This window comes from Amblyomma americanum, chromosome 11 (genome assembly GCF_052857255.1).
Source record: "Amblyomma americanum isolate KBUSLIRL-KWMA chromosome 11, ASM5285725v1, whole genome shotgun sequence".
Taxonomy (NCBI): Eukaryota; Metazoa; Arthropoda; class Arachnida; order Ixodida; family Ixodidae; genus Amblyomma; species Amblyomma americanum.
In genome coordinates, this window is record NC_135507.1 from 103750575 (window position 1) to 103777070 (window position 26496).

General features: G+C 45.8%; 1 long non-coding RNA gene across 3 annotated transcripts; it reads left to right on the top strand.

The window, feature by feature from the left end:
- Positions 1-7295: 7295 nt before the first annotated feature.
- LOC144110577 (uncharacterized) lies at positions 7296-26207 on the top strand. 3 transcript variants are annotated; one of them, XR_013309876.1, is made up of 7 exons: positions 7296-7456; positions 9472-9523; positions 11047-11103; positions 21143-21309; positions 21766-21829; positions 24959-25064; positions 25298-26207. It is a non-coding gene; the product is annotated as an uncharacterized LOC144110577 (long non-coding RNA). The 3 variants fall into 3 exon arrangements; XR_013309878.1 differs by lacking the exons at positions 9472-9523; positions 11047-11103; XR_013309877.1 differs by lacking the exons at positions 7296-7456; positions 9472-9523; positions 11047-11103 and adding an exon at positions 12276-12338.
- Positions 26208-26496: the final 289 nt, after the last annotated feature.

Below are 26496 nucleotides of genomic sequence, written 5' to 3' on the forward strand. Positions count from 1 at the left end.
ACGTAGCGTCTTGCCACATAACGCGTTTTAGAACGCGAGGTTAAGTGTGTGTACACTCTCCGCCCACATTTTTAGGTGCAAAGAGTCTGTGGGCTTGATAATCACTTTAAATTCATGCTTGTCGAGGTCAGGCAGTCTCGGGGGCCTTTTGCGGCTCGTGGAATCCGCCGCTGGGGATATCCGGTCATCTTTGTACGCCTCCGGAGACGAGTGGCCTTGTGCACGCTGTCCTACCCTGAGGTATATCGTCTTGCATCCAGGTTCTGGCTACGAATTACCAAAGTTCGTCTCGCATTGTTTGCTGCGGCTCGGAACAGTTCCGAATCCTCCAGACTCGGGGCGCAGCCATGAGTGTGGTCCACATCTATCGTCGAAGCCGTAGCGGAGTAGCTGCTCGCCGGTCAGGTGGAACACGGCGACGGACGCCGGGCCCGGTGCCGAAGTGCTTGCGAGGCTTAGCGATCTCACGTTTTGGCTTGGATTTCAAAGTCCCGCATAAGGCCAACAAAGTAACTCCCTAAGATAAAAACGTATCCTCGAGTAACTCTCGACGTTATACGTCTGATCGAAACAAATATGTGGATTTACGAATGGATCTTGCGCGCACAGGACGAGAATTCCACGGAACAGCGCAGACAAACTGCGTCTGCTCAAAACAAGATTGGCAACTCATGGGTGTAAGAAAAATTCGGTAGAAGAGGGATCTGGCGCAGAGAAAGGTGGGCTGAGCGCGTTCATTGCGATCTTTGGTGTATCGTCAGTCTGCTCACGGATGAGAAGAAATGCGATGGGCTGCACACCAGGAGGCGTTCACCAAGGCACAAAGCGGAAGGGTAAGAAAATGATTTAGAGACCAAAAGTATCGAGAGGCCAGCGGGCAGAGCGAGCTCGGCGTATGGCATGGGAAGACACTTGCGGTACAGAAAAGTGTGGGCTGCAGTGAAGAGGAAAGTATCGCTGCTGACAGAGTGGCAAGAAAGGCGAACAAGAGCGCAAGAACATGGGGGAATGTTGATGTCTTCGGCAACGAGGGCTTTAACACCGGCAAAACAAAGAGTAGCGTCCGGCAAAGGATTCGCCAGAGAAGCACACCAGACTTCCCCTCGATCCCAGTCGATGATAGCATCATAGCGTGGAAGAAAATGTCATCCCAGAATAACAGCATAGGAACAAGAAGGCGGCACGATTAACTATATTGTGTAGAAGGAGTCCTACATTACAACTCAAGCAGAGCGCGGGGGACTGCTTGATGTGCTGAGCGCTGGCCGTCCGCAGCGATAGCCCCGTGATCGGCGTGTTTACCCTTCTTATGAGTCCGAAAGCTTTTCGTCCATAGCAGAAATTGCAGCTCCGGCGTCCACAAGCGCCAAGACAGATATGTCCTCGATAGGAAATTCACGAAGATTAAGTGATTTACAAGGCCTTGAGAAGTTCGCCGGGGCGCAGTTCTCTCCTTAGGAACTGCAGCACCTAGTTTTGCACCTGAGTAGCATTGGAGCGACGTCGAATAAGATAGGCGGAACGGCGCCTCGGTGAAGGTGAACGGTGTCTAGAACGGACCGTACTGTCTGGGGAGAAAGGACGACTAGGCGGCGGTTCAGCAGGCCCGGAGTACCGAATCGTTGAAGGCCAGTACACAGGGGCTTGTGGCGCGGAGACTGCGAGGGGGCCACGGCAAAGCTGTGCTACGTGACAAGGTAACCCTCAAGTTTAGCAAATACGCCGGTTGTCGAGGGTGCGCAAGGAATTTCTGGCTCTCGGATCCGATCGAAGATGAGGAGCTGCCACTCCCACACGTACTGAAGGCAAGGGGTAGGGCTGTTTTGTCGTCGGGCACAGGCATACCGTGGCGATAGCAGAAAGGCTGAAGTGCAGGGCTATCATCTGTGGTGCGAATGTGCGTCTTCTTCTTTGCATAAGTTCTCCGCGTACTTGCAATTGCTGAATCTGGACAATCATAACGCCAAAAGTAAACGGAATTCTCTCTCAGTTTTCCTCTCATGAAAAACTCACAAACATGACATCCTGCTGGGACCTATTCTGAGCAAAAATGATTCCTGGTTGGGACACATCGTTTCTTAGCACGGTATTCTTCCCGACCTCGGCAAACTTGTTGCAATTGCCGAATTTCTGAAGCTGACCTCACAGCGCTAGCCCTGTGTGCCCCTTTCTTGTGTTCGTCTTGGTTGCGCTACAGTTCTAATTTCTTACGACCTCAAAGAACCAGCTTCGTAGCTTCGTTGGCCTCTGCTCCTACTTTCGCCGTTTCATCCTGAATTTCGACTCGATCATCACTCCCCTGACCAAGCTACTCTCCGCCAGCGGCAACCTCTCCACTTGAACACCGGCTTGCGATGACTCCTTCGACACTGTGCGCCACCTTTTGGTTTCGCCTGCTATCTCGAGGCTCGACTGCGCCAACTGAAATTCATACTGACGGTAACGGTATTGGATTAGGTGCCGTTCTAACACAAAGCAAACTTGGTTTTCCATACTATGTGGTCGCATATGCCAGTCGGGCCATGAACAAAGCGGGGGCCCAATAATCTGTTAGAGAAAGAGAATGTTTCGGCATTTTTTGGGCCATAGGCAAATTTCGTCCATGTTTGAAAAATTACGGCGCGGAAGGCGGGGACTTCAAGGGTAGAAAACACAGGACAATCGCTGAATGGTCAAATTTACAGCTGTCAAAAACGACGGTATATTAACACACGACTGAGAGAACAACTAAACTCATAAGATTCTAACCTCTCCACGAATTTAGTTGATCATTGCCGAGAGTGTAAATCATGTTTTCCTGCCTTGTACTATAGTGATATATTGTGTAAACACCCCGCTCAATTCACCAGAGAAATCGTAGAAGCCTACATGATTAGAAAGAAATCAAGATTGTGCGTCAGCAAACCATCCCAGCTCCTGCGTGACAATGAGGTTTCCTATCTTGACCCAACATAGTGCACGTGCTTTGTGGTTTTAATGTTTGGTTTTTGCCTGTTCGCTTCTATTTGCCTGTTTGATGTGATTAAACTTTATTTCAGCGCTTGTTCTGTGTTTTCTGCCCTTGAAGCCCCCGTGTTCCGCGCTGTAATTTTTCAAATATGTATCACCAACTCGATCGCCTTGCTATCGTATTCGTCCATACGTCTACGGTTCCCGTTCAACATCGTCATCGAGCACCATGCCCTCTGTTGGCTGGCCTTGCCGGCCAGGTGTCGGCTTCCGACTTGTCTCTACTGTATGTATGTCAGAGAGCAGCGAAAAGATCCTTGGATCGCCGCTCTTCTAGACTATCTTTAGAGTACCTCTACAGCTCATTCGTCCCAAGCACTCCACCGTAAATCTGTCACTTTTCTAGTCAGTATGGCCCAATCTACCGTCGCAGTTACCTTTTCGACGGACGCAAATGGCTCCTAGTCATTCCCCGCCATCTACGCACAGAGATTTGCGCTGCTTTCCATGCGGACCCCAAGTGTGCACACGGTGCCGTACTGAAAATCTATACGCGTCTGCGTTTGCAGCGTGGCATGTCCCGCCTTTTTCGCCACTTTGTGAGGTCTAGCCAGTCTTCTCAATGGCGTAAAGCTCCTCGTCACAACTCGCCTGCTTCACTGCGGCTGTTACCTTGTCCTACCCGCCTGTTTGATCATGTTGGCATAGACCTCTACAGCCCCTTGTTTGCACTCCCGCTTGTCATTGTTATATTATCGTGCCGTCTATCATCTGACCCGTTATATTGAAACATCACTATTGCCGTCTGTCTCCGCCTGTGACGTTTCTTCTGTTCTTCTAAACAAACTGATCATTCGCCATGATACTCCTCAAGAACTGCTCAGCGACCGTGAATGCGTTTTCCTGTGTGACGCTCTTGAGGCCCTCTTAAGGAACGCCGCATTATCCACAGAACTGCTTCGTCTTACCACGCTCCGACAAACGGCATGACAGAGTGTTTTATCCAAATCCTCAGTGACATGCTGGCCATAGACATCAGCGCCGACCACTCCAATTGGAATCAGGTTCTTCCCTTCGTCACTTACGTGTATAACATTGTACCGCAAACAACCACTGGATTCTATCCCTCCTTTCTACTGTACGGCCGTGAGCCGCCTTGCACGATGGATACTCTTCGCTACCGCCCCGACGTTTGCGAGTCCACGCCACTCTGCGGAATGACCACGTGCGCCGAAGGATTCCGTTAGCTCACTCGCTTGTTTACCACGAAGAACCAATGGCAGTAAAAGCATGACCGCGACCCTCCGGGCCTCCACATCCTATCCAACCGACTTCCTTGTGTGGCTCTGGGTACCTCCCACAACTCCCGGCCTTTCGCTGAAACTGCTTGCTCGATATGATAGCCCCTACCTGGTTCTCCAGCAAGGGTCTCCTGTCAATTACATCGCTGCGCCCGTTGCACCCTCTGCGGACTTGCGTCGCCGCGGCCGCAAAACTGTCCATGTCAGCCGGCTGAAGACGTATTACGACCCAGAGTTCTTTCTTCTCCATCAAATCGCCTGGATGGTCTTTGTTCGCCGGGGAAAACTAGTGTACCACCTGTCACGGGTTCCGCTACCGACGTGCGCCGACACTACGCTGCGCCTGATGACGAAAAAGTTTCCTCGCTCTCGAGGTGCTGGCTACGCCCGAATACACTGCAAGACCGTACGCAGTGTATCTGTGGACACATAATAAAGGTACCCCTAAACTGGCAGCATAAGGTTATCAGTGTTTTGCAAAGGAATGTAAACTTTCTTAATATAGGCGACCCCTTGCGAGCAAAAAACTCTCTTGATGTTGCCGAATTCTTAGAAGCACATAAAGGAGCAAGATCATCTTTTTCACTCCACTAAGAAGATTATCTTTACTTTGTGCCACATGCTGAGCTCCTTGCAACGGTTCAACCTTGCAATGAAGTTAGAGGACAAATGCCCTTCCGAGATGCCGCCGATATACCTGGAAAATGTTTTGAAGGTATTCGAGCAGTATCTCAATGACCCCTTTATTGTTTTCAACTAGCAACCTTATCTTGTTGTGTTTTGTGTCGTCCCTATTTTATAAAAAAAAATCTGTTTAGCAGCTTTGGACAGGTAAATCGCGCACTTGTGTTTAGAAGGACTTTTTTTAATTTGTCAAAATGTGTGTTTTGTGATCCTTTTAAATGCTGGTTTACACGAGCCTTTTGAAGTGAATGCTTCAATGATTTAGTCGTTGTTGATCTGATAGGTTTTACAAATAAACTCGCAAGTGATAGGCAACTACAGCTCTCAGACTTAAAACTGGTGTTCCAAGAGAACCATTTATGCTGGGGGTACTCGAAAAGAACGTACCCCCAGACTAGAAAGGAACTGTCCCCTTTCAACTCGGTGCAATAAAAGAAATGTGTAACGGGCTTTCGCGTCTTCATGCAATCAGTCTTCGCTCTCAAAGTCCGGTCCGCGCCAGAAACATGCTAGTTTATATAACCAAATAGGCCGCCTATTGGCTACTCACTTCCCTTGAGTGGTGTTGACTGCCGTCGCTGAAACCCTCCTCAAAAAAAACATAACCTGGCACTTCTCCAGAGATCTCTGAAGAGTAGGGCTCCACGGCCAAACCAATAGGTATGCAATATGGGCAGAATACGTCACACAATCTGAAGAAAGTGGTTAACAGACGCAAGATTCCGTTGATATTTTCTGCTCCTGACAAGTTGTAAAAACTCACACCCCGGATTTGTGGTTCTGAAGCACGCGGCTGCACAGAAGAGAATCATACAGCCTACGTCCGCAGCGTGGAAAGAGTGGTAAACGAGATGCCCCGTTCCGGTGGGTTGTCGTACATAGGGCAAACGGGGCGACTCATCAATGACCGTCTAAGGGAGCACGGCAAAAAGGTACAAAGCAATCACGATAAATATGCAAATTTGGTTGTGCATGTTAGCACGTGTATGTGGGAGCCCCGAATGGAAAGGACGAAGGTTCTAGGCGGAAGCAAGAGCATACAGCGAAGGTTGTGTTAGAAGCCTTTCACATAAAGAAAAAGCACCCCTGCGTGTGAGCGATACTTTTGCAATTTTGTATGCGGCTGAGTTTGCTTTATATGCCAGCACGAGAGTGCATTGCGATAAGCGTCAGTAACGACAAGGCACAGAAACTAAGTTGGCGGAGCTGGATGTTATAGATACAAGGGCTTCACTTTCGCAATAAACAGTTGGAATTTGGTGCCCGTCCTTCGTCTCCTCGTCTTTTTACTGGTGTACTTGTAGCGCAACGTCTTTTTCAAAAACGCTGAAGCAACTAGCCCGATAATACACGTTACTAAATTGTGTTTCTCGGTTTTTTGTTTTTGTCTTTGTAGCCGGCAGCGCACATGTCCACCCAGATATAGGCAACCCGCGCAGTGTGTGTGTGTGTGTGTGTGTGTGTGTGTGTGTGTGTGTGTGTGTGTGTGTGTGTGTGTGTGTGTGTGTGTGTGTGTGTGTGTGTGTGTGTGTGTGTGTGTGTGTGTGTGTGTGTGTGTGTGTGTGTGTGTGTGTGTGTGTGTGTGTGTGTGTGTGTGTGTGTGTGTGTGTGTGTGTGTGTGTGTGTGTGTGTGTGTGTGTGTGTGTGTGTGTGTGTGTGTGTGTGTGTGTGTGTGTGTGTGTGTGTGTGTGTGTGTGTGTGTGTGTGTGTGTGTGTGTGTGTGTGTGTGTGTGTGTGTGTGTGTGTGTGTGTGTGTGTGTGTGTGTGTGTGTGTGTGTGTGTGTGTGTGTGTGTGTGTGTGTGTGTGTGTGTGTGTGTGTGTGTGTGTGTGTGTGTGTGTGTGTGTGTGTGTGTGTGTGTGTGTGTGTGTGTGTGTGTGTGTGTGTGTGTGTGTGTGTGTGTGTGTGTGTGTGTGTGTGTGTGTGTGTGTGTGTGTGTGTGTGTGTGTGTGTGTGTGTGTGTGTGTGTGTGTGTGTGTGTGTGTGTGTGTGTGTGTGTGTGTGTGTGTGTGTGTGTGTGTGTGTGTGTGTGTGTGTGTGTGTGTGTGTGTGTGTGTGTGTGAATATGAAGGATGCCAACTGCTGTTCTCTCTCTCTTCTCTGTTGCTCAAGTACCCCCGATCGGCAGTGCTGCATCTCTTAACAGCTGCTCCACTACACTAAGAGAGGAGTCCCAGGGTTCTAAAAAACAAAACCAGAAAATTACCAATTCCGCAAAGCAATATAGCTATCCGAGCCACTGCATTCCGCGAATATTAGATCTCAACAACAAAACCGAAATAGAAACCGAATTGTTAGCACGCCTAATTCGCATTTGGCCTAACTAAACATATCAATAATTATTTTTCTTTTCCAGTCGAGTGGCTGGCGCAGCCGTCCTGGAGCCAGTTTCAAGTGCCACTACCTTGAGGAAAATGAAACAATTCAACCGTCAGCAAGCTATCTTCTTAGTGTCTTCTTTGGTCCTTGTCTTGACCACTGTTTCCTGGAAGTGGACACTTGGCCCGTAGAAGAAGTACACAAGTAAGTTCAATGCCAGCAGTTCAAACTTGTAGAAGGGGGAAAAGTCTACTAATTTGATAGTTGCAAATTGGCTTGATAAGGATCACATATTCCGCAAAACTGTAGTGTTGCATCTTAAAATTCAGTCTTAAAACCGAGGCGAAACGCAAAAGGCACCCGTGTGCTAAGCGATGTCATTGCACGACAAAGATCTCCAGGTGGTCAAAATTTCTGAGCACTGCACTACGGCACCTCTTTTTCTCTTTGTTCTTTCATTCCCGCCATCCTCCCTTGCCTCACGGCGTGGTACCGGTTTCCACCGAAACGTGAGACAATTACTGCGCCTTCATCCTTTCTCTCAAAAACCAATTTAGGCGAAGATATGCTATCACAAGGCACTCACCTCGTTCGAGTCAAAAAAATATGTGGCTCTCATCCGCGCTGTGAAGGTGGTTGGAAAGCGAAGCTGCAAATCGACACCATATTACCCATTCCAACGTGACTTGAAAATTCACACACGTGGCTCTGCAAAGAGTCAAACAAGAGACATGTGAAATGAAATTGAGCTGCTTGCTGTATGCATGATTTCAATCGAGGTATGCTGTTTGCATTAAGTGTTTAGCCTGGCGTCTTTACCTTACAACGATGACACGAAAATGCCACTGTAATCTTTACAGGGAAACACGCGGGGAGAAGGAACGTGCTTTGCACTCGCACGGGTAGGGACACTTTATTTTTCGTGCTTTTTATCGTCCCCTAATAATATTTGCTTGCAGACGCCGTTATCATACATTATGTGATTTGCACTTCACACGAGGGCTTCGAATGACATCAACCCCTTTCAAAGTAGCTGCAAACATAATGTTTACAGGAACGTGTCGGACGGTGCTCCCATTGTATATATAAATTAACTAGGAGATTTACGCAGCGCCTTTGATACATAAATATGCAATGTGCTACATATTAAAACGCGCACTACAATTCAGTAAAATTGTTTTGTTGCTTGCAAAAGAAGTGCATTTTCAAGCGTGTTTTTCTTTATCCCGGCATTTGTTGCTTACCACGACACGAAAATTTCCTTGGACGGTAGAGGTGTACAGCTTCGCTCTAAAAAGTACTCTTATGCCAGCACGTCCCGCACATTTCTTTATACGATGTGAAAGCTTGTGAACATACGGCATGACTGCTGTTTCGGATGCTGGCGGAACAAGCCGTTCGGCTTTCCTCCTCTTGCGTGCCAACAACGACGGACCCTTATGACTTTCAAGCGACCCGAACAACCCGGAACGATACTCCGATTCTCAGTGCGGTGTCGTGCATGATGTGCTATTATCTTGTGGCATAACATACGTAGGGCGAACGGTTCGCTGTCAGAACACCACATTAAGCGGGCATGGCAGATCAATTAACATGGGCACAGGCAGCAATCAAGCTGCACACTGTAAGAACTGTCTCTCAAAAACTTGCAGGCCTTTCCTGGGCCCACGACCGTGGTCAAGATATACAAAGCCTAGAAATGGAGGGAAGTTTTCGTATCACTGATCATTCAGCAGAGGGGCCAGAATTCTATCAGCAAGCCATCTTTTCACCTGATCGAGAAAAAAATCACCTACCTCTCCTCTTGACTTGAGATTGATTGTTTTGCTTTGTTGTGTTTATTTTCTGGGTCTATATTTTGCTCCTGGCAGATTAAACATGAGTTGTTAGCGCGTTGTGTGTCGTTCTCTTCCTTCGTCCCGTATTTTGCGCTGACGTACCCTTCTTTAGAGTCAGGTTAAATTGGCCAGTGAGTTTTGCCGCACACATTTTAAAGCCGGCAGAGATCCCCCAAAATATTCTACCTAAAGGACTGGCTTCAATCCCGACCGTCGTAGAAAATCTGTGTCTGATCATGACTGCTGTGCAAATGCTTCGCCTTCGGCTGTCAGTGGCTTATAAACAATATGCAGCACAGTTTCGCATCGCCGTCGGTAATGGGTCTTTCGATGTGAAACAGCCTCTCATCCAAAGGCTGATCTCTTTCCTTGAACCTGCAGAAACTCTCAGACCTGCCTTGGACGGTCACCGAATATCGTGAGGTTGATGCCGGTGCGTACCGCGACGGACGTCTCTACACTTACAAAATCATCCTAGGGCAAGTAACAGTTACTGGTCCTTGTATGCGGGCGGAGGATCACTCGAGAATTCATGAATGTCAATTTTTTAAACGCCACTATCTTAGGAAGAGGCCGGATTCACACGATCGAAATCAAAGCTGACGGTCATCGCAAGTCCTCCAGGCTTATTGCATTTGCTTGGGCTTCATACGGCAACCGCTGGTTCTCTAAATGTGGTGCTCCGCGTTCATAACGGCAGACATCCTTCGGACTCCGGTCAAATCCTGAAAGGTGGCTCTTTTGTGTCTAAAGTGACCAAGCAGACGATTCTATTTTCAATGTCGTATTAAGTTCGGCGTGCTTTCAAAGGCCCATTATTTCTTCCACGAACATCCGCATTCTTGAAGGCCGCTGTAATGCAGGCCTTATGCATGCACGCAACGCTCATAAAAAAATTCAACTACGCAGCAGCACAAGACCTTGCTGCTATTTTCTGCAAAGGTGTAACAAAAAATCCAACTTCATGAACATGCGACTGAAATGAAATGGTAGGCTTGCTGACTTCATGTCGGTTTCTACGCGAAACAATTCAACAACTTTTTTTTTATAATACGAGCTTGCTTACATGTAAAGTAGATCACTGAAACTGTAAACATTTGACCGAAAAGAAATGAGCAGCCACAACCTTCCTGAACGTTGCATAAATTTTATGAGTGAACGCGAAATTCTGAAACATTCTTCTCACGCAGTTCGCAGAAAACACTGGGTGACCCAGCCGCGAACTAGCAGCGATAACCAGAGAAAAAATTCGCGGGAGGCACTTAGATATCTATTAACTGCGATAAGGCGGAAGCTGTTTGCGACCCATTGCACTGATTTGAATTTGCCGCGCTTGAATTCAGTTCACAATAGAGAATAGCTGCTGGCATCGAAACGTGACATCGAAACGCGCTCCGACTAGATGTCACGTGAGCTTGTGATTTCACGTCATCTTAAGGTCACGTGGACCTAGGTCACGTGATATTAAGGTAACGTCACCTAGGCCACGTGATCTAACAGGCGGACGCCAGCATGAACCATAAATGTCTGTCGCCTTAATATCCTAAATAGGACACAACCCTTCACGACCGAAACCGATAGCAAAATTACCCCTTAATCAAACTAATGCTGTAAGCAAGTTGTTCACGTAAGAACAGAAGCCATTTGAAATCAGGGGTAAGACTGCTTTCATCTTTGATACAATGTGCTGTGAGTAACCGTTTCCGAAATTTTCAAGCGTTCTGTTTCACAGCCTGTTTCCTAATCGATCGCTACTCATAAATGTTTCCATCAAGCTTTTTGTGCGATTCAGGTGTGATAAAATTGATACGCACTGCACACCGTAGTTGCTATTTTGTATCTATTCTTTGTCGTTCCTGGACCACGACCCTTTCTGTCTTCCTTATCTTGGTAGCCAGGTTGGATTTTTTTTGTTGGCTTGACCAATGTTGCGAATTTTAAAACGTTCCATTTCAGAACCTCTTACCAGGCGTCCGGTCTCCAGCTCTGCATCGAACAAAAGCCGGATAGAAGGTCTGTGCAATTCACTGCACCCGCAAGTGTTGAACAAGATGATACCCGTCTGAGACTCTCAATGTAACAGACTTTGTACCATGTACAGCATGCAGCGTCGTGGTAAAGATTGCATTTTAATATGTTAAGATGCTAATCCGAAAACTTAAACGCCGATTCACCGGCATTAGCTCTAGAGTCTGGCACGTATAAGTACTCAAGAAAAGCACCTAAATATACAAAGCCCCAAAGTCTCGCAGAATTTCGATATCGGTAATTTCAGGTCTTTAGTAAGCTCATAGCGTGTAAAAAGACATGGGTGCGGAGCTTAAGGGTATGAGGCGATAGCGTTGGGGTTTAAGCTTTCCATTCTGAGCAGGTTGACACACCTTTGAACGCATTTCCCATTTTATTCAATTGTTCCCAATAAAACAATGGATAAATTACACGCTTTATATTTTCTTTTTTAGCATTGCCAAGCGCTGGCTTTTTATTTCGAGCATTTTCAAACATTTGAACTCCCAATTTCTCATTTTTTTTCTTTATTTAATAAATTAATTACAATATTTCATCAACTCTTCATCGCCTATTACACACCGACCAGTAATCAATCACTAGAAGCACAAACTATCATGATACGATTCTTTTACGCAGCCCTCGATGATTTCCGGCAAGCGGTGCCGACTACGCAAGCGGCTTTTCGACCGAACGAGCTCTATACGCTCGCTGTCGCGTGAAATAGCAGTGTATAATAGTTTAGCAGGTAACAGTGGCACCGTAGCCCCGTTTTTTTTGTAAGGTATGTTTTATTATTATATGATAGTCGGCCCCGCATTGCGATCTCCTGTACCACCTTAGCGATGGCTTCAGCGTAATCCGGCTTGGTCCGGACTCTGCCACACAGCTTCCATAAATTCAGTCACTCTCGAGGCCCATGTGAAGTCAACACGCACACACCACGGGTTGAATACGAATGCAGCTCAATTTCCTTTTCGCCGCTAATGCTCGAACTCTGCGGTAACATGTTATTTACCCCAACAAATTACTTTCAGGCTGCAGGCTTATGATGGAATTGATAATGCAGGTTGGTATTTGAATCCTTGCGCCACGAATCATATGACGTTCTAGAGTACTGATTTGAGGCTCGGTGATTGCTTTCGGTTAGTTACCGATGGGCTCAACGTTTTACTTACAGAGGTCGCAATGAAGCCTTATTTTTCAGCAGCGGCCACTTCACCGTGCAGCAACTTTCCGAGGTAAGGGAAACATCTATTTTCAGCGAACCTAAATGTAGGCGCCGGATGTACAGTCAGTAGGAACTTTTCTGAGAAGTTTATTTAGAACCTTGCGAGGTAGTAGGCTGACTTTGCAGCCGGAATCTGTAGGAAGTATAATATGACGCACAATTTTGAAAATGCGTCTTCTGATTCAATTCCAGTGAGCTTAGCTTCCTTGGTTACCGCTGCCTAAAATCTTTGTATCGAGGCTGGTGCGTGTTTTATATTGTCATGCGTTACCTATGGATCCTCAAGGAACAACAAAGAAATAGGGACACAAAAAAAATATCGGTATCTTCGCGCTGACGCATCAAGCACTGGTCGAGCCGCCTTCGTAAATAGTCTTTCGAAATAAAACCTATAACAGTGTGATGAAGGTGCTAGTGGGTCGATCACCACAGACGGCCCTCTACATCGCCGGAGCGGAAGACTTACCTGCCCCTGTTGCCTGCGAAAATATCCTAGAAAGGCGGCGCAAGTTACCCCGGAGCAGCAGTGTGCACCTGGCAGCACTACCGCCAGTCAACGACCTTTCCTGGAAAGGATGGCGAAGACGTGGATGAGTGGCTCACCACTAACCAGTAGGCGTGCAGATACAACCAATGGCATGTCATCGTTAAGCTGGCCAGTGCCGTTTTATTTCCGGAAGGCACTGCGTTAATCTGGTTTGAAGGCCATGAAGCGTCCTTAACGAGTCGGTACCATTTTGTGGAAGAGATACGCAGCTGCTTCTGGGATACCATTGCCAAAATGGAATGCGCTGTCCTTGTTCTAGAGAGCGCAAGTACATTGTGAGACACGCTCGACATACATAGAGGAGGTACTGAAGCTTTGAAAAGTGGTTAATCCACGGATGCTCAAGAAGACCGCGCTGGCGGCAATCTCCTAAAGGGCATCGCATAGGATCACATTTTTGGTATTAGTAAAGACAACTTGGATTCTGCCACAGACCTCAAGCATTTCCGCTCATTTGAAGTTCTTAACCTCCGACGCATTACTCCGAAGTTCGGCCGACTGCCTAGTGTCACCACCGTCGTTGGCGTGGTTAACCATGACCCTGTGAATGTTGTGTACCTTCTTGACGTCATCCGCCAATTTGTCCGTGATGAACTCTCTCGGCATCGAGATCTTAGGCGCCGCAGTGAAGTTCTCTCAGAGAGCTGTTCTCTACAGGAAGCTCCGGCCCAGCGCTGCTCTCATTGAAGTTTGTCTAGTCACGCCCCTACCTGTGAACCTCGCATCGATTTCAACGAAGGTGCTCGTATCACCCGTTCCTGCCCCACTGCGCCATCTCGTCCGCAATGCCATCATACGAAGCAGGAGTACGACGGCCCCTTCGGCACTGGCTGCGAGGAGTGTTATCCCGAGCATACTCCCGACTCACCTGTTAACTTTGTGGTCTGATCGCACACGTAGCCAGATTTTGCCATCAGCGGGAACAGATTTCCTGCTACCAGCGCCAATGGTAGAACGCTCGGCCGAGTTTGACATTCGAATACTAGCAGACTTTTGTAAACAGTTCACGCTTATTGGCACTTTTAAAGAGCGAACAACGCAAGGATTAACACTTGGCGCCGGTTTTTGAACAAGAGGCCCGACAACTGGAACCGCTTTTCGCATTCGCGACTGTCTACTCTGCCGAACGAATTACTCGTCCGGTATAGCGCGCTTTCTCATCGTCGTTCCGGCTACTCTCTACTCCTCTGTTCTGCACGCACTGCATGATTACGTCATGGCTGGGCACATCGCATTTGCCAGGACCCCTAACTGGGTCAACGAACGTTTTTACTGGCCAAAAATGCGTCCCACAATTCAGCGTTACGTTGGCACCTGCGTGCAATGTGAGCGGTTGAAACTTCCCACAACTTCCCCGCTGGGACGCTTGCATCATGTGACGCCTCCCAGCACACCATATCAGCAAGTGGGTCTTTACCTGCTAGGCCCATTTCCCCGCTCGTGCGCGTTGATCACCTCGTCCGTTACTGCGAAACTGACGCCATACCTTCCGCCGCCATTGCTGCTGTCTCTGACTTTATTCTTGGCGCTGTCGCCAGCCGTCATGGAACTCCTCGCGTCGGTAGCAGTGACCGTGGCCCCCAGTTTACGGCCGACGTTGTGGAAGAGCTCCTGCGCCTTCGTTCTGGCCATTTTCGCCACTTGACGCCGCACAACCCGCAGACGAATGGCTTCGTTGAACCTACAGCCCGAACATAATTCCAAATTTTTTTCGGGCATTGTAGGGAATTAGACGTTCAGCATTTGGGTAATGCGTAAACGTGCAAGAAAAAATTCGCGAGCGATTTAGCTTGGAGTAAACCACGAATTATTGTGCGCTAGCACCATTAGCCCCAGTTTTGCATGGTTTATCTTCATTTTCTAGCTTTTGCTTGGCCTGAACTGGCTTACTTTGGTTAATATATCATCTCTTGTAAGTTTGCGTGATATTGTATCATTTCAGACCTTTATTGCGGTAGAATTCGTCCTTCTCTACATTCACAGATACATGGGAGTCCGTATTCCGCACGTTGCGCAGATGTTCTACGGTTAAGCTCCGCGCCCCTTCTCTGCGATGGCAGGTGCTTCCACCCGCGTTCTTTTTGAGACCTATGTTGTTCCTGAGAAATCAATGGCGACTAATCATTAATTCCTATATTGCTTAGACACAGGGTCTATACCATCGTTTACTTCTTGATTTCATTAGATCAGCCCACCATTATTTCATTTATTTAAGCATCTTACTCATCTCTCATTTTATGCCCTGAGGCAATAAACATCGCCTGAAAAAAAAAAAAAACATTGATTGAACTGCCACGATGGGCACTTTTCTCGCAATCTAATGGGTAGCTTGTGGCGTGAAAACGCCACGTGAACAAGGTGGCCCACGTGCTGGAAGCAGGCTTCGGACAGACAGACTCCAGAATCGAAGAGTTAGTGATTACCATTATTCAGCCCAAATGCTGCATTTAGCGAGCCATTTGATTTTAAAGTAGTGTGAACAATATTTTATTTTAAGCAATAGTATAAGAGCCTCGCTGGAGCGAAAAGCAGGCATCACACTGGGGGAAGACACTAAGAAAATGGAAAACGTTGTAGCTTGTGGAGCGCGATCCGAACCCGCGGTGGCAATAAAAAGTCAGTTCCGCTGGCTCTGCTTCAGACCACTACGCCATTGCCAAAGGTTTTTTTCAAGCATGGTATTTATTATAATGAGTATATAATGAATTTATAGTAACTAAATTATTTACAAAGGTTTAATAAACGCCACGAAACACATCGAAAAAAGACAGCGCAACAGAGCTCTAGACGTGAGGTAAGGCTTAGCACACCACCAAGAGGGAGTGCCAGTCCGGTTTAAAGCCGGTCAGTGATTCACATCCCTCAGATGAACAATCAGTTGGGAGAAATGTTTATATCTGGCTTTTACAAACAGCCAAGCTCTCGAGCTGTGGTGGCATTGTCTTCGTGACGTACCCGCGTTCACGCGTGTCAAAGTGCTAGTCTCCCACGCTGTAGTTTTAAAGCGTGGTCTTCGTCACCTTCCATCCGCGCACTTTGAAGCGTCGTCACACGAGCATGCTGCAAACCGCACGCAATGGCGGGGAATTAAAAGCAGTGAAATTCAGAAGACACAGTGCTATCGCAGTGTAATTCGGTAATGGTCATTAGGCGGCCTACACAGTTTCCTTGTTCTGAGTCAGTAATGTGCTAAGCATTTATTGGAATTGTCGTTGTAGAAGCAACTGATTTTTCTAAATATTCTTGCCGTACATAAGTTTTCACACAGACACTTAACAACGGAATCACCAATTTTAGCAGCGCCTATGGATAGCAATGCAATGTTATAAGTGCAGGGAATATATATTCAGTAAGTGATGTTTTGGGGCTCAACTGGTAAGTGTCTCGCTTTGGTCTCACGTATTAGCTCAAATAAATAACACACTGGCACGCACACACACAAGAGTAGAAGCATCTAGTCTGTCTTCCAGTAATGCCTTGAGGGCTTGTGTTGTATGTTCAATACTCAGAAATATCGCCTTAAATCGACTGCCACTAAGGCTGTGGGAGGGCCGACGATGTGAGGGCGAGGGAAGACCAGCAATTTTTTCGAACTGAGGGTGAGAGTGAGGAAAGACCGGATAACTTTTCAAAATGAGGGCGAGGGAGGGCTATGAATTCAAAAGCGAAGGTGAGAGGAAAAGTAAACCGAAGAGCATTGCCCACGTCTGCCCATGAAAACATTTTCGCGTGGCTACCAGGACGCAGTGACATTGTCTGAAATGGTGTAACTGACGCTGCAGTTCGATCGGCCTACGGCAGTGCCTACGTTGTTCAGATACCACTAACAAGAGCCGACGCAGCTAGACATCTGAGAGTCCTTGGCTGGAACGAAACACTAGCTTCATCGTCCGCCTCTGAAACATCGGCATGCCGTTTGCACTGCCTCGACCCCTCTGCCGTGTGGCTCTCGCGCTGCGACGCTACGCTGTTGGTTCGTCTGTGGCTGGAGTGGAGTTTACAAATTCGCACTCCCACTTAGTCGCAATGTCAAACTCTCCTGCGTGTGACATCTGACGGTGCAAAGATGCAATTGAGCACCTACTTAGTTACTGATACCGGTTTGAGGGTGAGCGGGTCCTCCTAGCTGCAACACTCCACCACTTAGATTCTCGTCTTTCTACAAAAGCCAATGTTCCGGGTGCTTGAACGAAGTCTTCTGCTCCGTGGACAGCTGTGAAGGCGCTTTTGAAGCTCTTGAAGAAATCAGGATTCAGTTCAAAGCAGTAAACTTTCAGTGCGTGTCCTTTGCACCCTGTTAGTAATGGCCTACGGACCTGCGAAAAAGTGATCTCCCTTTACTCTCTCCCATTTCTAGCCCTCCCTTCGTTTCCTTTTCCACGCGTAGGGTCGCATACTGGGCATCGCCTAGTTATCCTACCTGCCTTTCCGCTCATCTTTCCCTCTTCTCGTTCCTAATATAAATCACTTCGTTGGGTCCAGACTACATCTCTTTCTGTTGGGCTAGTCTAGGTACCCAGATGCGACAGCACTCCAATGCTTCAGAGAATCAGAGACACTTTGAAATTTTTCCCGGCACCCGTGATTTTAAATTGAATTGTTTGTTTGCCATCTTGTTAGGAGGGAAATGCACAGAGCGGAGGATTGTAGAAAAAAGCTGTCCTTGCACATCTTTACCACTCTGAAATGCCTTAGTTCGGCGCACTCAGCAGCACATACGCATACATGCATGCATAGGCACATATTATAAACATATACATATAGCACTGTACATATACATAAATCCCATCTTGCTCACTCTCACATTCCTTAAAGCCTTCATGAAACAGATGTAAAAGCAGATATAAACACAGAGATTATTGCATTCGAATTGAATGCATCAGCCGGAGTTCCTTGTGTGTTCATATAATAAGATAAAGGCGCATCGAGCTGTAAAAATTAAAAAGTGTTAATACAATGTACTTAAGGTACTGTTCGTCGTCGTTTGAGCGCGTTGTTGGTATTAGGCTGTCCTGGTCTTATGATATAGATTGGAGTTTTCCATTACAGTTGGGAGAGATTAGCTAGATTGCTGATACCTCTATGATTTGCAGTTTGTACACGTGACTAAAGCGATGTATGTAGAGACTGCGAGCTGCAATTACGCCAGATGGTCTGGTTTTTCGGGGCTTAACATTCCAAAGCGACTCAGGCTATGAGAATGCCGCAGTGAGGAGCTCTCAAAATTTCGCCCACCTGCGACTCTTTAACGTGCACTGACATCGTGTAGCACACGCGTCTCTAGAATTTCGCTTCTGTAAAATGAGACCGCCGCGGCCAGGGTTGAACCCGCGTCTTTCGGATCAGCAGCCGAGCGCCGAAGCCACTCAGCCACAACGGCGGCAAGGAATTACGCTAGACCTGTTAAAGTTATTGTCGATGCTTTATAGGAGGTGTTATATGTTTGTCTAAGGCATTTCTCCTGTATCAGGTTTCTCTCTGCCCACAATAATATATGTATAAGCTGGATATGTTCTAGATTAGTGGAAGTTGTATTCCCCCATACTACCTGGCAATTTTTTAAATGTGAATAGAAAAGTGAATTATACAACCAAAGTTTAACGCGTGTGGAAAGGATCCAATCATAAACGGCCTCTTACACCAGTTGTTTGACTTATTTTGGTTATAACTTCCTCAACGTGATTATCCCAAGACAGGGTCACACAGAAGATAACACCCAGGCATTTGATGTTAGCTATTTCAATGCTTCGTAAGTTTATTGCAATTTTTGATGCGGAAGATGATGCTTATTTTTTGGCCTGAATATAACTGCGTTTGTTTTGCCTTCATTTATCTTCATTGAATTTACTTTCGACCATTCATCTCAGGATTTCAATGCACTGTTCTAGGAGGAGATGAATATTATTACCAGCAGAAAAATGCTGGGGTCCTCTGCATAGATAATGAACCTTTTCTGAGAGATATTTAAAATGTCATTAAGATAAAATTTAAGAACCAGAGGCTCTAAAATACTTCCCTTGGGCGCTCCACCAGAGAGATTTGTAGGCCTAGAAGTAAAGGTACCTATATTTAATACTTGTGCTCTGTTGGATAGGTAAAATTTGATATAATATAATGCTTGTCCTCGTGCGCCATGATATAATTTATCTAGCAAAATGGCATAGTCAACTAAATCAAAGTCTGAGAAGTGTACGAAAATTCCCCAAGTGAAACCTTTGCTTTCAAAATCCGTTAATATATATTCTTCTAGCTCTAGCAAGGCTACCTCAATAGTTTCGTTTTTACGTAAACCAAATTGTTGTGATGTTAACAGATTGTGTGTTTCAGTAAACTTTGACATCCTTGAATGCAACATTTTTTCAAACACCTTTGAAAAGATCAGAAAACTCAATACCTGCCTTCAATTTTGCAGATAATTAAGATCTCCATTTATAGAGAACGCTCACTTTGGCAGACTGCATTTTCGCTGGAAAATTTGCAGATTCTGAAACACATGTTAAAAATACCGACGAGAATTGCAGCAATAATGTCAGCTGCATAACTAATTGGGCGTACCAGAAAACCGTCAAGCTCAGGGGTACTGTTGTTGTTTAAAGTTCTTAGAAAAGACACAACGTCATCCTACTTGGCAGGCTAAAGGTGTATTGTGATGGGTCATTATGAGAGCATAGATATTTACTCGCACGAAAGGATGTAGAACGAGTACTATCGATACTTGTGAAAAATAGGTTAAACGTGTCAGCTGCTTTAATACCAGCTAACTCTTTACCGTTAATTTGCAAATTCGACAAAGCGTTATGCGAATGGCCACGATTTAAGAGTGTTCTACCTTGACCACAGTATACACTGTGTTGGCGATATTTAATATCCAGGAAAGATGAGTAATATCCTGCGTGTGCATGTCGCAGCTTCTTTGTTAGCTTATTGCGATCCTTCTTGAATGCGACAAGGTCATCGGCTGATCTCGTGCGAAAAAGAAATGTTTGTATAGCTTTTCCCTCGTTTTCATTTCATTGCTTAACTCAGTTGTAATCCATGACTTCCAGCTTTTTTTCTTTTTTTTATGTTTTCTAGAGGGAAAGCTTTTGTGGTATAGCGGGTCACAATATCAATGAACATATCGTAAGCCTCTGTGGCATCTGTAAGGTTAGTGATCATATCCCATTCTACTGACAACAGGGCATTGTGAAAAGATTTCAGACCATTATCGTAATTAATTGGTGCAACACTTGTCTAAATGAAAAGATCTCGAGGCCACCGCGGTGGCTCGGTGGTTAGGACGCTCGGCTGCTGACCCGAAAGACGGGGGTTCGATCGCGGCCGCTGCGATCGAGTTTCGATGGAGGAGAAGTTCTAGAAGCCCGTGCACTGTGCGATGTTAGCGCACGTTAAAGAACCCCAGGTGGTAGAAATTTCCGGAGCCCTTCACAACGGCGTCCCTCATTTTGGTTCGTTAAACCCTCATAAATCAAACCAGAAGACCTTGACACAACAACGATAACCAGTGAAAATGGAAACGCTGCTTCGCATCCATAAACTTATAACAAATACTAAAGCGGTTCAGTTACCTAATTGATCGGGAAATCAAGTGGACATGATGAAAACAAGGCGACGTTGAGGCGGCGTTCATCACCTATATTAATATGCTCAGAATAATTTGCCGCGAATTTCAAATCTTTTTTTCTTTCGGAATCTCTTCCATCTTTCATCCCTTATGTAAAATGTTTTTTCGGGGCCTGTCCACGCTTTAACTCAGTCAAAATTGCTGCATCCAAGCGGGTTCCACGAAACACTATAAGGGTGAAATTAACTGCACACAGCAGTTTCTACTTTTAATCCAATTACAATAACAGGCAATTACAGCCGCATTGGTGTATGTCAGAAGCGGTTTTGCAGTCGAATGGTTCGAATGTCCGACCAGCGAAACCTGTCGCATGGATTCGATCATAACGTCGATGTCTTCATGAAGAGGGCTTGTACGGTGATGAACGTCAGCACGCGTTTTAACGACGCAGCACACACAATAACCTGCATTGAGAGATTATTTGCTCCAGAAAGGCAGCAAACTCGCGTAGCAGCAGCGCATACTGGTGTAAACGCACATTTCATTTTAGTGCTTCCCGCACCAGATTAAGACGTAAGCCTAATCATCTGTCGAGCAGCCATATTAGAAGCTTAGCAGTGCTTCATATTGATAATCAATTTTGGTATTTTGTATTATTGTGCTCAGGATGACCGGTGACCGATTCTAAAACACTCGGTTTCAGGTGGCAATTCCAGTACTCTGAAGCCCCTGCTGTTTGAGTCTAAATGGTACAACGACTGCCTTCTCGCACTTCAGTGCAGCGCTTTCTAGGCCCAAGCTCTGGCGAGTTCTCGAACACGTTAGAACCCAACTGTGAAATAGCGGTTCCCCTACACCATCAACGAAAGGGTAAAGGTTTTCGTTTGAATGTGTTAACGTACATACTCGAGCGCAAAGAGGCCATGTCAGCGACATTAAGAGATCTTGAAAAATCGAAGTTCTACAAAAGTTTATAAATGAAATATTGGAACTCAAGGACTGACACTTGTAAAAAACTCGTATTGGTTGTTTATGAACCAAAGTAAACACAACAAATTCAAACTGATTCCGCATTTAAGAACTGGGAATTTTGGTTCAGCCAGCACAAATAATGCTGTTACGCGGCGGCAAGCCTATGAATGAGATGACAGATGGCTATAGAATGGTTTCAATGCCGGCATGCACTGCACAAGTCATCGTCTTCTTCTCCGTCACAACACTAACAGCGTATCGTTTAGGGTCCGGTATACTTTGGCCTCTTCAGCCAATAGAAACTTGCATGCTCATCCATGCTACTGCTTCTTTACCAAGCTATATTTACCGCAGAAAGTCAAGTCGCAAGGCCGGGGGTGATATCTCGTTGCGGTCTTCTGTTGGGAACTGCTGTTAAGTAAGTCTATCCAGGGGTTTGAGGAAAGACTTTAAAAATTTTTTTTGAAAGTAGTATTTTTAGAAGAGATATCTGGGCATATTATTAGAGTGACATAATAAATAAACAGTTCTAAAGACGTGTACGAATAGCAAACAGTACGAGCGCTGACTCGAAACTCACGTTTAGCGAAGAAATCTCAGCATATATCCAAGCCTAGCAGCCCCAAAACCACAGTCATCAAAGCTCAACCCCGTACACTTTCCCTGTTCAAGATATCTTGCCAAATTACCTGTTAAAGCAGTGGAAGGATCACAGACACATTCTTCCCCTAATCGCATGATATGTCTGGAAATAATAATTTCCAGGTTGGTCTTTGCCGAATGGGCATCAAGAATAGCTATCTGTGAGAGAAAAGGGTGGCAGCCTTTACACCCCTTACAATGCGTAACCAAGTTTGATTCTCACTAGAGCTCTCGTGTTCCCGTAACCGAACATTAATACATCTGCCAGCGTTACACGCATAAACTTTGTCCCAAGATAACGAGATTTTCAACATGACACCCAATTTAGAAGGAACATAAGCATGCTCATGCTTCTTCACCCGACAAGTGTTTCTTTCCCGAACCTTTTTTCTGCTTTGTTCTTAACCATGCGACATACTTTCGACAACTTAATTGGTGCTCAGAAGACCAGACCAACATCATTCATACCTTCTAGCCACATTTTTAAATTATAGACAGGCTATGTGCACATAGCAGAACCACAGGGCTTCTAGCTTCTCTCCGTCCAACCAGCTCCTGCTCCCGCAAAACTGCGCAAGACTTTTTTTACTTTTTCGGCAGCTTGTCACCCCTTCTTATTATGACGTCACTGTGAAACCATACGTTCTCTAGCCTTGTTGATTGCTCTTGGAAGCTAAACCTGATGCCGTGAAAGCATGATTTTGGCAGGACTGACTCCAGCCTGAAATCAGAGATGCCATCTTTTACAAGCTTCAAATGATGAGACCCATAATCAAGCAGCGGCTTAGGAGTCCTATGCGAATACCGCCAACACACAGAGTGCTTAAGAAACATCAAGGTGTGGTCCAGAAATCTCAGTGTCCAGGCTGTGTCCAGCCTGGGGCCCGTCCTCCCGAAATCATGCCTTCATAGCGTGCGGTTTAGCTTCCAAGAACAAGCAACAAGGCTAGTGAACGCAATGTTTCCCAGTCACGTCGTGATAAGGAAGTGTCACGAGCTGCTGAAAAAAGTAAAACAGTCGTGCGCAGTTTTGTGGCAGCAGGAGGAGGTTGGACAGCGAGAAGCTAAAAGACCTGTGGTTCTGCCATATGTACATAGGCTGTCATATAATTTGAAAAATGGGGCTAGAAGGTAGGAATGATGATGGTGTGGTCTTCTCAGCACTGAATAAGTTGTCTAAGATATTTAGCATGTGTTAAGACCAAAGCAGGGAAAAAGGTTCGTGAAAGAAACACTTCTCTGGTGAGGCATGAGTATGCTTATGTTCCTTGTAAAGTGGGTGTGATGTACAAAATTATGTTATCTTGTGACAAAGTGTATGTGGGTCAAGCTGGCAGATGTATTCATGTTCGGATACGGGAACAGGAGAGATCACTAGAGGTTGTTAGGTGATCAAACCTGGTTACGCATTGTAAGGGGTGTAAAGGCTGTCCTCCTTTTCTTTCACAGACAGTTATTTGAGATGCCCATCCGGCAAAGATCAGCCGGGAAATAATTGAGGCCAGACACATCAGGTTATAGAGGAGAATGTGTCAGTGACCCTTCCATTGCTTCAACAGATAATGAGCTTATATTTCTTGAACAGGGCATGTGTACTGGGTTGAGTTTTGAGGAATGTGCGGTTTTGTTGCTGCTCGGCTTGGAAATATTCTGTTTTACCGTCCCTAAACATTATTTGCCAGTTAGCACTCGTCCTGTTTGCTCTTCATCCATGTTATTAGCGCTGTTACTTCATTGTAGTCTTTTTGTGGTATAAAGATGGCTTTTGCGGCATAGTATTACCAGTGTTGGCGGAAAACGAATATCCGGTGAATTGTCTTAAGTAGTAAGCTGGTTAACGAATTTCTGACAAAATAGCTTCTTAACTATCGCAGGCAGGCAACTGGTCGCAATTTAAGATTTGTGGCCTGTCCTTAGTAATGGCCATAGCAGTTTTTACCAATACGAAAACCCGATTACCTTTGCCGCTGTGACTCGACAAATTTGGATGCATCGTGCGAAAGCACATGCACTTTCGAAAGCATACAGGCAAAGCAACCCTTCCACTGCACATAACTAGTCGAAAAAGCCAAATTTTGTCGAGTCACAGAGGCAAGGGTAATCGCGGTTACGAAATTCTAGTCTGATATGGCTATTACTAACGACTGGCTACAAATCTCTAACCACAACTATGTGCCTAACTATACTTGTTAAAAAGTTAATTATTAAAAATTAGTTAACATGCTCACTCCTTAAGACGATCCACCGGTTTTCTAGTGTCCGCGAACACTTGTAGCAGTATATGCCGCGAAGTCATATTTTTACCCAGACAAGCCTATTTTTGGAAACATTGAAAGTGCTCGCTGAAACACCCGGGTATATTCTTCGAGGATAATATATATATATATATATATATATATATATATATATATATATATGCGCACATGTTTGGACGGATGCTGCCGTGCTATCTACGAGAGTTCATGTCTTTACGTGCACGGAGAACTGCCTCCTCTGTGAAGCCATCCTTTATATAGACAAAGGGCCTTATGAGCGTGTCTCGCTGCTGCTTAACCAACATCACGACGTAGCGCTTTAGTTCCCGCAAATTTGATTATATCGGTTTTTTTGGAAACTTCATTTAGGGCGTCAAGTACCTTGTGATCTCAGTTGCAAGAAGGACTTGCTGAAAACGATCAGTTGCATGTGTTACGATTGTAATTGGCAAAATCCGCTCGATAAGCGTTACAATGAGCGTTACAATGAGTAATTTATTGCTACGCATTTCATTGAAATGTACCTGACTTGCGGAGCTTCCACTTGCAGACATGTTTGTGAAGCTTTGACCATGTTACAGAGTCTAGCTCACAATAACCAGCTATTCTAAACCATGTCAGAGTATTGAAAATTTGTCTTGTATCCCTAGGAAGCCAAATTTTGCAGAAAGCTGGGAAAACAGGAACATAATCGCACATTTTACCAGGCCAGGGAAGAAAGATGCAGCATTTTAAGAAAAACGATATATTACGTCGGTGAGTAGCTCACATTGCATGAGCTGAGCATGAGCATGAGCTTTGAATCCAGTCTCGTTAAATTCCTTCCAAAGATCGGATCGAGGACGTGACTCCGTACACCCTTCTCTGTCGCCTTTTTACGTCATCTTTCCATGCACTCAAGCTAACACTGTAGTAGTCTAGAGATTCTGCCCATCTATTTCTTTTAAACGATGTGTGATTTATGTGCCTCCCTTTTTTAATGCTTCCAGGTACGAAGGCGATGAGCAGTGACATATGGTTTCTGGAAACTGCCAATCGGCGAACACTGAACCCTAGGGTAGCCTGCAGCATAGAGTCGGCCTCCTTGCACAATCCAGACTTCACTGTTCATTTACTGGCGACCGGAAATATTACCGACTGCGCGTACTACAACATCGTGTCTTCACTGAATAACTTAAGTCGGAGCGGTTGGACGTAAACCAGGAGCTTGCAGCAACTCCCTTGACCAGCCTGACGAAGAGCAAGGCTTTCAAGACGGGCCCCTATACCGTGGAACACCTTAGAGACTTCCTGCGCTCAGTTGTGATGTGGAAGCGAGGTGGCGTCTACCTGGACCCAGACACGATCATCTTAAAGTCACTTAAAGGCATAAGGAACAGCTTAGTCTTTGAAAAGGACGAGTTGGATCTCGCCAATGGCACTCAGTTTTTTGATGCGAGGCATCCGGCGATCAGAGCACTCATTGATAAGTGTGCTCGAGTTTACGAACCTCAGAATTGGTCATCATGTGGGCCTGCACTTTTCATTGAGCTGCTATAAGACTGCGTATTTTCTCATCGTGTGCGGTTCTTGAAGCCGGAGACTTTCTTAGCCGTTTCTTGCGCAAAGTGGAAGGCTGTTTTTAAACCCAACGAAACCGCCTCAGTCCTTAAGAAAACAGAGAATAGCTACGGTGTGCACTTGTGGAACTAGTTGAGCAAAAATGAGAAGGTATCACCGGGATCTCGCTGTGCTGTCGACATTCTCTTCCGCCAGCACTGCCCCAGAGTATACAAGGTGGCGTCCTCGGAAAAAATTTTCTGAGAAATTCAAGCTACGTCAAAGGAGCTAGTAGCGCCTTCAATGCGCTTATTTGTAGAAGAGATACATTGATGCAGAAAATTCACGAAGAAATAAACAAAGCCGTCCTATTGAAGCTCCTAGTCATCACTCAACCACAGATTTGGTCACCATGAAATCATAATTTAGGAAAACACAATTCATTTAAACCTATGCGGTCAATCATTTGACGCCTACGAGGAGTGATGAAACATATATCCGACTGGTCAACAAAATGTGCGCGTAACTATACGACGCTTTTTAAATATTGCCTCTTCACACCTGATGACCTCAATACCTAAACTACTGCTTTGAAGCTAAGAGCTGGAATAAAATAAAGCTATTTTCTTCACAGTGGGGTGTTTCTTCT